General features: G+C 47.3%; 1 protein-coding gene across 10 annotated transcripts in view; it reads left to right on the top strand.

Moving 5' to 3' along the window:
* ARHGEF2 (Rho/Rac guanine nucleotide exchange factor 2) overlaps positions 1-12,150 on the top strand; it is a 186,277-nt gene that overhangs the window by 119,564 nt on the left and 54,563 nt on the right. The gene's annotated exons all lie outside the window — the stretch shown is intronic.

Raw genomic sequence — 12,150 nt, 5'->3', positions numbered from 1 at the left:
GGTAAAAAAGGAATCAGGGGCTTTGTGGTCTTTCTCCAACGAATGCAAGCCTTAAACACGGTTTTCAAAACCCAGCTCTTTATAACAGAGACAACCTTGCAGGAGTAGCTACACTCCCAGTAGTTTCGGCAGAAAAACCTGTGGTAGCATGCAGGCTCTGAGAGTAAGCAGGGGCAGACTGACTCATTTTGGTCCCCGGGATGAGAAATCCAAACAGCAGTGCCCATCACTCAACATGGGGTCGCTATCAATGAAGTAAGCAGGATTGTGATTTGTGGTTCACATCTGTTTTCCAGTGGCATGGAAGGCACGGGTGCCTCCAATCATAGTAGGGCTACCTCTTGAATTTTGAATCCTCCTTGGGAGGGGGGGGGTATTCCTATTCTTGTATTCCTAAGTGGGATAGTACAAATAGTGGGTTTCTCTTCCTTCCCCCTCTTTCCCCCATAATGTACATTTATGGTTGAAGCAAGGATTTAATACTGACACGGACTAACTTGAGACTGTATTACTTTCTTGTACAAAGGAGTGATCTTCTGCAGTGCTTACGTGAGGTTTGTTTGTTCCCAAGTAGGAGGCATCCTGTAGTGTAGAGTTCCCCCCTCCCCAATTGGAAGGCCTCTTTGGGCAAAGGTAATCAATGAAACCCCTCCCCCAAGCCTGCTCTTGAATGAAGCCAATTGTGTTCCTGGTATTTTTAAACACTGCCTTTCCTCTTTCTGGCTTTTTCCTGTTTGACCAAGTTAATGGAAAGAGAAGGCACCTTGCATCAGAAAAGGGGGCTTTGTTCTCTGGCGCCTTGAGCAGACTGTGTGTGGGGAGGACGGCCTGCCCAAGGCTAGCAGCAGAAGCTACAAAATCTTCTCCCTGCGATGCCGTTTCTCGCTTCCATTCACAGCCAGCGAGGTAGAACCAGCTCATGCAGTGAGGAAAGATCCGGGGCTTCATCTGAGTCCTGAAGATAATAACCTTTTAACCTCAGTGTTATCTTCAGCTCATTATATATGGAGCCTTTCTCCCCAAGTGTTGAAAGTACTTGATATTTATTTATGTATTGTATTTATATACCGCCCTCCCCAAAGGCTCAGGGCAGTTTACATGAAACAACAAAATGGTACAGGTAACATCATTCTGGTAACATCATTCTGGTAAGGTGGTAACAACAATAACATCAACATAATAACAATAACACCAGTAACATGGAAGGTGGAACTGCAAAGAGCTTTAGCTCAACTCTTGCTGAGACCCAGGGGTTGGGCGGATTTGTAACAGTCATGGTAGGCGGGCGGGCTTGGGGGGCCGATTGGGAGTGATGGATTATGTCAACCTCAACCTAATGCCTGGCGGAAGAGCTCCCTTTTGCAGGCCCTGTGGAACTGCTTTAGTTCTGTCAGGGCCCTGGTCTCTTCTGGAAGCTGCAGGTGGGGGACAGAATGGAGAAAGCTCTGGCTCTGGTTGAGGTCAAGCGGGCTTCCTTGGGGCCAGGGACCACCAGGAGGTTGGAGGTGGTAGAGCGCAAGGCTCTTTGAGGGGTGTAGGCAGAGAGGCGATCCCTCAGGTATACTAGGCCCAGGCCACATATGGTGGTATATTTTTGTGTTCTTTATCTTCATAACAGCCCTGTAAGGTAGGCTTGTACCATAGCCATCATCGTACTGCATGTAGGGGAGAAGAAATGGCTTGCCTAAGACCACCTTAGGGAAGGAAGGAATCCTCCATTTTATCCTTCCCACAGCCCCGTGAGATAGGTCAGGCTGAAAGAGTGATTGATCCAGGGTCGCCAAATGAGCATTCTTGGCAGAGTGGGGATTTGAACTCGGATCACCCAGATCTTAGTCCAGTGATTACACCAAGCCCAAGCTGCCCCAGGAACATCCTGCGGTACTTATTATTTATATGAATTCATTTATTTACAAGCCTATTAATACACTGATTAATATCAATGTATTTACTGTTTAGCATTATTCACGTATGTGCATGTGTAGCGGGCTGTTAAGGCACAGCTGATTTTGGGTGCCTTCATGGGGTTTTCAAGGCAAGAGATGTTCAGAGGCGGTTTGCCATTGCCTGCCTCTGCGTAGTGGCCTTGTCGTTTCTTGGTGATCTCCCATCCAAGTATTCTTGCCTAGCCAGCTTAAAGCTAGCCTGGGCCATCTGGATCAGGATGTTATGCATCTACACCATCAATATACGCAGGCCTTTGCAGAATAGCACAAGGTTCTGCTGCAGGGAGGTTGCAGTCTAACTTCCAGCTGTAGGACAGGTGACAAAAGGTGGGAAGGGAAAGGCAGGCAGAATGGTAAGAATGTGAGCCAAGAGCCAATGAAGTTGGCCTAGATTTCACCAGCTGGGGTTAAAGCCCAGGAGAGTGTCTGAGTGCTCTTGTGTAGCTTCCATTCATGGTAGAGGTCCTTCCCCAGGAGACCTTCCTAGTGGTCTGTGCTGTTTAGATCTATCTGTGGTTCTTAGACCGTTTATGCACTGGAGGTTTCATGCCAGGCTGCAGGCTGTAGTTTCAGTCGTGGCAGGTTGTCCCACCTCTTCCTTGCACCCACATGGGGGAGCATTTGGCCCGGTGCACATCGTCCACCCCCGATTTGTGCTCCAGCACAGGAGCTGAGGCAGTGAAGTTCCCAGTGCATAAACGGTCTTAGTGATGCTCAGAAATCTTCTGCCTTGCAGTAGGACCACTTCCATCAAAGCCTCTGCCAGCCCTTTGTCTGCTGTTGTTGACTGCCAGCAGCCTTTGTGAACTGAAGCACCCCAGATGTTTGGATTCTGAGGCCCTTGGAGAAGCCTGAAATGCGGTCCAGATTCCCAAGGTTGTAGCTATTTCTCCCCCCCAGGCTTTCCTGCACAATTTCCTTTTTTAAAAAAATCTGCTTGGCTCACGTCCCAACTGGTAGCTCAGGTTGAAACCGGAAACATTAAGCAGCTATCGCAGTCTGGAGCCGATTCCGTTTCCTGCCTTCCATGGTGTAGAAGACAGGGAACATATTACCAACAGGAAAGCAATATGGACGTGGGATTGGCATTCACTGGGACTCAACTACTTGTGCTGGAAATCCCAGCATAACTCTTTGGGGAAAAGCTAGTTCATGGTGTGCAGGCGCTTTGATTATTCGAGGAGTTGGGAAATTCCCGGTGGAGGCTGAAGGTTGGGGAGGGACCTTAGTAGAATTTAATGCCATATGTTTTTCCTTCAAAACAACTGTCTTCTTCCAAGGAATTGATCTGTGTAGTCTGGAAATCAGCTGTATTTCTGGGAACTCTCCAGGCCCCACTTGGAGTTCGGCAACCCTAGGCTACAGGGGTGGCCAAACTGTGGCTCTCTAGATGTCCATGGACTACAATTACTAACATGTAACTGGCAGGGGCCCATGGTCATTGTAGTCCATGGCCTTCTGGAGAGCTACAGTTTGGCCACCCCTGCTATAGAAGGTGGAATATGTGTTTAATTGTGTGTGTGCATGTGTGTGTACAGCTATGATTCTGTGTAGGTTTGTTTGAGACCAAGGCGCCTAAATGGACTACATGACCCAGGAGGTCCCTTCCAACTCTATGATTCTATGATTCTATAACTGTAGGGGTGATTGTGTGGATGTATACAACTAAATCTACACAATTGTTTGTGATTAGTAAACACATACACATGCTATAACGTGCTGTGCTGTCAAATAGCATAAAATTATGTCCTTCTGTTGGCATTTAGAAGAAGAAGAAGAGTTGGTTCTTATATGCCGCTTTTCCCTACCCGAAGGAGGCTCAAAGCGGCTTACAGTCGCCTTCCCATTCCTCTCCTCACAACAGACACCCTGTGGGGTAGGTGAGGCTGAGAGAGCACTGATATCACTGCCCGGTGATTTAGATTGTAAGTCCTTTGGGTCAGGGAAGGAATCTGTCTATTTAAGCAGCAGAAATGCTGTCTGAAGCTGTCTGTCCATGAGGTCGGTAAAATGAGTACCCAGCTTGCTGGGGGGTAAACGGTAATGACTGGGGAAGGCACTGGCAAACCACCCCGTAATGAGTCTGCCATGAAAACGCTAGAGGGCGTCCCCCCAAGGGTCAGACATGACTCGGTGCTTGCACAGGGGATACCTTTACCTTTAGCCTTCTCTGTAATGATAATGCAATGCAGGTAGAAATAATGTGATGCTTTAATGAAACCTCCATCTTCAGAGGCACTGAAACTCTTGGTACCAGGGGCGAAGAGCAGAGAGTAGGCATCCTGGAAGTGTATGTGCGATTCTGTACTTGTACGATTATGAACGAATTGATGCAGTGGTTGGACTCAGGAGGGAACTTATTTGTTTGTTTGTTTGTTTATATATCACCCCCCCCCCGAAGGCTCAGGGAGGTTCACATAAAGCAGAAACAATACAAGTAACTTATTTTTACAATAATAACTTGGGGCAATACATCTGCTTCCTTCAGCACCCAAATATGTTCATTGTTTTGCTTTGGCTGAGGTTGAAGGTGGGAGAACAATATGCCTGTCATTTCAGGTGGCCACTACCTGCAGTGTGTAGAGTGGAGTGCCTTTTTGGAAGCATGATGGCTGTACATATTTTTTTTTATTTTTTTTATTTATCATACTTATATACCGCCCTCCCCGGAGGCTCAGGGCGGTTTACATACGAACAAGGAACAACATATACATATGTGTATACATATGTGTATACACATGGTATTGTGTGCACAAGCACAACTTTGATTACATGCAGATCAGGTTACCACAATGCATTTTGTGTGCAGTTGCTCTTAAGAGTGTCCAGAAACGGGTGGTGTTCTATAGTGGCATTTCAGCCACGAACCTCTTTGAATGAAGAGGAAAACTGGGGTATAAATATTTTGATAATAAATGAATAAAGGTTGCATATGAAACACGCTCCCTGCAGAAATTCACTTGGTACCTACTTCTGTTCGTTTTAAAAGCACTCTAAATACTTAGATAAATTCGCTCGGCATATATACATGTAAAAAATGACCAAACAGTTTTTTTGCTTTAGGTGCTCTCCCACCCTTTTTTAATATTACTGGTTTTTGCGTTAGGTGTACCTGATCGCCTTGATAAATGAACGCAGTTGGAATATGATATTGAACAGCAGTGTTGTCTTTTAAGTGGAGTCCAAGTTGAGCAAGGGGAAGCAGAGGGAAATGATCACGCAACCACACAAGATCCGTCTCCCAACTTTTTTCTTTAACTGAAAGGTTGCTAGAAGTGAGCTATGAATCTACTTTTGCGGCAGTGGTTGGTGGTAAAGGTAAAGGTATTCCCTGTGCAAGCACCGAATCATGTCTGACCCTTGGGGTGATGCCCTCTAGCGTTTTCATGGCAGACTCAATACGGGGTGGTTTGCCAGTGCCTTCCCCAAGTGGTTGGTGGAAGCGATGCTTAACTGTTTCCCCAGGCGACATTTTCTTGTTTGTCCCCCCAATTGCTTTTCTCCCTGAAGCTAAAAAGGAAACCGGGAACAAATAAGTGGTCCTAGTTCCCGGGAACAAATAAATGGTCCTAGTCCAAAATCTCAACAGCTCTCTAGCCCTCAAGAGTTGCTATATTGTTCACTATATTCAAAACATGCTTTACCTCCATCTCTCTATAGGCTTGAGTTGGCTTACAAAAAGAGGTGAGAGTAAGATTGTTCTACAGCCACCAGGACAACACTTAAAAGGTCCCGCTCCCTGCCTCTTCAGCCCTGGAGATTCCATGTGTAGTGTAGCTACGAGAGGATTTAAGCACCCTTCAGTTTGTCCCATCCTCCCACAGCTATGGCAGGAGAAGCCAGACCTATCAAAATTGTCCTGTCTGCTCGACTTGCAAACAAAAGTGGGAAGGTTTTCCGGTAGAAGCTGCAGCTGCGCTTTGATGGAGACCAGAAATTTAAATCCCAGTAGGCAAAAACACACAGACAAGGGGGATTATGCTCTTATTTTTACAAGCAGGGGAAGCTGAAGTCTAATTCTCACTAACGTGCTGCACCCGTTTCCAGGCTATAGTCCTCATGTGAAAAAATTTGCCTTCAAGGCTCCATATCATTTTTTCCCCTCCCTTGTGCACAGAAAATTACCATGGGAAGGAGAAAGCACCTGTCCCACATGTGCGAACGATCAGTGTCTGGTTTTTTGTTTTGTTTCGAGGAACGTTCCATTGTGTAATCTGAAGTGACAGGTCAACCACTTCAATGGAAACCAGAGCTTAGAGGGGAAGCTCCGTAATGTTTCTGTTAACATTCTCTGAAGATTATTGGGTAGGCCGTTGACTTGCCTACTTTGTTCTCTTTCTAAAGTCGGGACTGTGATGGCTGAGTCTGAATGCAGAGGTGATGCTGGTGAGTGGGTGGTCTTGCCTTTTGGGGAGGGGCTGTGTCCAGGTGGCCTTTGGATCCTTTCCAGGGCTGACAAGTATAGACTGGATTGGCCCTGTTTTATGCCTCTGTTGAAGGCTTCTTGGTTGCTGATGCCTGGTACTGATTCCCCTCCCCTCCCTGGTTCTCTTGTGCTCATTCTCACTGAGCCTGAATTTAGGGGTGAATTTAGGGGGCAAGAGTTTTAAGTTAAACCCTCAGAAAGCTAGCAACATTTACTTTCCAGTCCCCCCCCCCCCAGCTGCTCTTCACAAATGCTTTGCTTCTGAAACCTGTAAGTATTGCTCAGCTGCTTTTGTTCTATAAGAAAAATATTGGTGGGAATCTTACTAATATTTCTGGCATGCTAGGCACTTGAAGCATTTCGTGAATCATGGTTGATAGAATTCCAGTTTTCATTAGACTTGAAGGAAGGCAGCCATTGGCTGAGAAGTCAAATTGAACCAGGAGCTAGCCAGCCTGAGAATCAGTTGGGAAATGCCTGCACATTTTTGGTTTTTTTTTTTGGGGGGGGGAGCTTAAGAGGGTGGGGTTGGAAGGATGGGATCAACCTCAGCATGGTATAATGCCAAAGCAGCCTTTCCTCCACTTATCTCTGTTTTGGAGAGCAATTGTAATTCTGGAAGGTCTCCAGCTAACACCTGGAGGTTGGTAAGCCTACCTGAATGGACCCTTCAGTACTAAGCAGAGTTCCTAGGGCTTGGCTTTGTTTTTCCCAGCCACTCTCCAGGGTAGCAGCCCACCAGGAATGTTCCCTGTTAGTTAAATGGCCAGTCTGCCTTTGAAGGAGGGGCAAGGCTTTTGCAGAAGGAAAAAGGAGAGGGCATTGAAACAGCAGCAAGGTCCCTTTACTTATTTGAGCAATGCACTCAAATGCTTAAGGACACCTGAGCACACAATTAAAGGAGCCTAGATATTTCGCACCCTGGCCTCAGCCAAAGGCCTGTTGGATGAGCTCCGTCTTACAGGCCCTACAGAACCGCGAAAGCTCCTGCAAGGTCCTCAGCTCTTATGGGAGCTCATTCCACCAGGTTGGGGCCAGGGCCAGGGCCAGGCAAATTTCCCAAGGGCTGGGAATCACCAACAAATTTGTACTCACAGAGTGCAAAGCCCTGCGGGGAACATAAGGTGAAAGGCGGTCCTTGAGATATGTGGGTCCCAGACCACGGAGGTCCTGTACTGCTTTTCAAGAACATAAAACATATCATTTACAACTTTGTTCACATATAAACTTGAGCTGTTTGACATATTTATGGAATTTAAAATTAGAAGTATTGGTTTGTTCAAACAAAAATAACAAACGGACCTAGTACTTTAAAATGAGAAGCTCTCATTGGAAGCTTCCCCAAATTAAAAGGTCTTGCAGCTATGGGAGGGGGGAAAGGTTTCCTAAGAGGAGCCCTGATTGGCCAGTGTTAAGAATGTTGCAGTAGCAGGATCATTGGTTTGATCTAACAAGTCTCTGAGAGGGCCTGTCTAAGGAATGGGATGGCCTTTGAGCATAATGGTACAGGTATGTGCTATGTACACACAAAGTCCCAGGTTTGGCTTCTGGCATTTCTAGTGAAAGGGTTTCGAGGATTGCAGAAAGCCCTTATAAGCTGCCACATTTCCCACCCTCTGACTCTTCTGCAACATCTTCTGCCTCCTCCAAGCCAAGATTAGAACTTCAGCGTTCTGTCCAAAATAAGTGGGTCACATCCTCACCCAATTTACTCCATGCTCTGCAGATCTGTGTCTGTTAAATCTATATTCGCATACTGGGCAAACTGCCAGCCAGCTGGTCTATTCTTCTATTCTGCCAAATGCACCAACCCAGCAGGGGGTTGAAGAGAATAGACACTGTCTATACAATCCCTCCCTCTTGTCTTTTCTCACCAGACATAGACCAGTTAAGAAGCGGGTGGGGTGGTTGGAATGGAGGACAACTGAGAATATGGTAGTTCACATTCAATTAGTGTGCCTGGCAGCTTACAAGATCACTGCCCCTAGGCCCTTGCAGTTGAAAAAAGAAATTGCTGTCAGGAACATAGGAAAGGGAAGAAAAGATGGAGCCATAGCTGATTATGGGAAGAATGGACCTCCACGTCAGTTAAATATCTGGTGGTGGACAGGACCATCAAGTCTCAGGTTGGCTTATGATTACTCCAGAGCTGTGATCCCCAGCCTTTTTATCACCAGCGACCAGTCAACGCTTGACAATTTTACTGAGGCCCGGGGGAGGGGGGTTGTCTTTTGCCAAGGGACGTTGCTGCCACCTGAGCCCCTGCTCCACTTGCTTTCCCGCCGGTGCCCCTGACTTCCCACTGCCCACTGGGGGTCGTTGCCAGCAGCAGCCGCGCAGTGCCACGCTGAGGGGGAGCCCCAGCCATGGTGGCTGCTGGAGAGCACCAAAGGTGAGCCGGCGGCAGAGTGGCAGGGCAGTCCCCGAGGCAGCAGCCAGGGAGGAGGACAAGGAGGAGCTTCGGACCGGTACCGACTGATCCCAGGACTGGTCCGAGTACCCGGACCGGGGGTTGGGGACTCCTGCTCCAGAGGGTTTTCAAGGCAAGAGATGTTCAGAGGTGGTTTGTCATTGCCTGTCTCCATGTCATGACTTTGGTATGCCTTGGAGGCCTCCCGTCCTAGCCAGGGCTGACCCTGCTTAGCTTCTGAGATCTGAAATTGAGCTAGCTGGAGCTATCCAGGTCAGGGTAAACATACTTCGATGTGGTGTTGGTTGTGTCAGCACAGGGCTGAATAAAGTAGTAAAGATTCTTGTGTTTATTTCATACAAAGGAGAGCAACCAAAACAACTTGCTTTTTGAAACAGAGAAGCCAAAAAGGGTACATATTCCTGTTGCTGAGGTATGTTTCAGTAAAAATCGAGTATTCTTCTACATTCTAATATCACATTACTGTTTCGAAGAAAATGTCTGTTGTGAAAACGGGCATGATACCTGGGAACTCGTTTTGGTTGCACCTTTGTATGAAATAAGCACCAGAATCTTTATTACTTAAAAATATTGTATTGTTCAGCCCTGTGGATTCTTTTCATTCGGCTTCTTTCTCAAAGAATCGACGGCTCTGCTTTGGACAGTACCTAGAACCAGCCTGTCTTCAAGGGACTCACTTTCTTCTCCCTGCCTTTCCCTTCCCAGATAAAGAAGAGGTTGTTAACTCCTCTAAGTAACAGCTTGCACTTCAAAGGTATTCTATAAATCCTCAAAATATTTCTGTTTTCCATTCATTTTCCCTAATGATCCTCTGGTGTCATTGGTTTCGAACTCTACAGTAGGAAAAGGGAGTGGTGTTTCGTGTGTTTTTTTTTTCATACTTGTCCTGCCAGCTTCCTCCCTCTGCTGATGCCACAACGGCTGCAGCCTTCACTTCTGGCTGCAATCCAAACAGCACAAAATAACATATTTGTTCTGCTGAGGTCCCTCCTTTGGCTGCTCCGGAGACCCGATAGCTCATCTCGGCTGCGAGGGACCGACAGGCTTGCTCCTATCAGGGCAGAGGTCTTGCGGGCTGTCAGCAGAGAACAAAAGACCTCTTTGTCTGGGCGGCCTTGTCTAATGGAGGATACAAAACTTGGCATCTTTTCTGCAACGGCCTCTGGGCTTCTTTGGACTGATATTAGCAGTGACTAAGTTTGAAGTTTTATGTATGATGTATCCCCAAAGCTTGGGGCCAATGGTGTTTTAAACAGTAATATTCAAGTCTGGATAAAGAAGCAGTGAAACAAAGTCAAGGCCAGGGGTAGTCAAACTGCGGCCCTCCAGATGCTGGCAGGGGCTTCTGGGAATTGTAGTCCATGTACATCTGGAGGGCCGCAGTTTGACTACCCCTGGTCAAGGCCGTCACCCAAGCAAGCAGGAAGCCAGCAGCAAACGAATACATTACCAGGGCAGAAGTGAAGCAAGCTAGCTGGGAGGGCAGCTGCAGTTGAATTGGGCAGTCGCTTCTGCTTTCACCCCCCCCCCCAAGTAATCCACTTCCAGTCTTCTTTCAGTGCAGTTCAACAATGGTTTGCAGGTGGATTTTGCTGTTCCAAAGAGTATAATCCAGTTACAAACAGCACTGAAAGTAGATTGCAAGGGCAGCGTGTGTGAAAGCATCGTCTTCTGACTCCTTTCTCAAACTGAAAAGCCAATCTGGAGGTGAACTAGGGCCAGGTGCTCCCATTGGCGCCTTGTATCACCTGACAACTGCTGAGCTATGGTTAGTACAGCATTCTGGATGCGTAACGATCAAGGATATAGCAGGCTAGTAGACCACAGTGTGAGGGACCTGGGCCCCCAGTTTTTGTGGGTATTTTCTGCACAAATTCTTAACCTCCTCAAATCAGTCTTTTTTGTTTTTCAAATTCTTACGATGTGAGAGAAAGTTTGGCTCAGACTCCGGGGAAGCGTGTAGCCGAGCAGGTTCTGCAACTATGAAGGAAGTCACTAACACGGTCGTCGCCTTGTGTGCCCTTGCTGCCTGAACATGCAGGTAGATGCTGGAGTGTAGAAGATGCTGTCTGATGCGGAAGATGTGATGGGCAGCCTCTAGGGAGGTAGTGGTGGAGTGGTTAGCAGCAGTGGCTTCTAATCTGGTGAGCTGGGTTTGATTCCCCACTCCTCCACACACAGCCAGCTGGGTGACCTTGGGCTAGTCACAGCCCTGATACATTTGTTCTCTCAGAGCAGTTTTTCTCAGAGCTCTCTCAGCTTCACCTACCACACAGGGTGTCTGTTGTGGGGAGAAGAAGGGAAGGTGATTGTAAGCCATTTGGGGACTCCTTCGGGTTGTGAAAAGCAGGGTATAAAAACAACTCTTCTTCTAAGATATGCTGGCTAATTGCTTAAGCCCGGTTTGCCTGTGTTTGCATGTCATGGGAAGAGCTCTCAGTGGTTCCATGTGGCAGGGTTTTTTTTTAGCTTAGTCGTAGGCGTTTTTCCGGAGGGTTCATCATTTCACTAAAGTTGGAAATTTATACATTTACTGTTGCAAAGTCAAAATTGAAATTAACCAGATCAACTGGAGAAGCGCATATCTACACTATGCATGCATATTGACATAGCCATCCTAGTGGAAACTATGAGACCAATATTCGGTTGCACACTGGAAGGAGACCTGGGTTCAAGGCGGATTTTTCTGACTGTCTTGGTGAGTCACAAAAATCTCTGTAGCAGGCAGCATGTGGCCCACGGGCTGCAATTTGCCCACCCCTGTTGTAGGGTATTTGCGATTTATTGTGCCCCAGGCACAGCCAGACTCTTCTGGCCAGGTGCTTTCTGCCCCCAACAAATACCCCAAGGCTCCACCCACAGCTTCCAAGCTATGCTCCCCTGAGTTCTGGCATCTGATCCCCCACCCACCCCAAAAAAAGTCCTTGCAACAGACATCACCAGTCTGAGATTTTCTATCACTGTCTTTGCAGACATTCACAGGGACATGGGAAAATTTTCTAGACAGTGTTCCAAAGAAGCTCAGACTTCCTCAGAAGGTTACCAGGGGCTTATCTGGCCACACCAAGATGACATGTCTGACCAAACCACCCTCCCTGCCCTTGCTGTGTATACCCATAGTGGTGTGTGGTGTGTGTGTGTGTTTGTGTGTGTGGTTGAGTTCCAGCATGCACGCTTAGTCCACATATGGCTGTCAGGCCCCATGAACTTGGCCAGCACGCACAGGAAATGAGTGTACGTCTCAGAACACTTCCTCAGATCATTGTCAACGCACAGACCCATTATGCACGGAGGGGAAGGTCCGCATTCGGGGTGGAATGGCATTGCCTAAAATCACCGATAACGCA

The sequence above is a fragment of the Paroedura picta genome, chromosome 1 (genome assembly GCF_049243985.1).
Source record: "Paroedura picta isolate Pp20150507F chromosome 1, Ppicta_v3.0, whole genome shotgun sequence".
NCBI lineage: Eukaryota > Metazoa > Chordata > Lepidosauria > Squamata > Gekkonidae > Paroedura > Paroedura picta.
The sequence above is the reverse complement of the archived record's forward strand: the minus strand, read 5'-3'. Positions and strand labels throughout refer to the sequence as shown.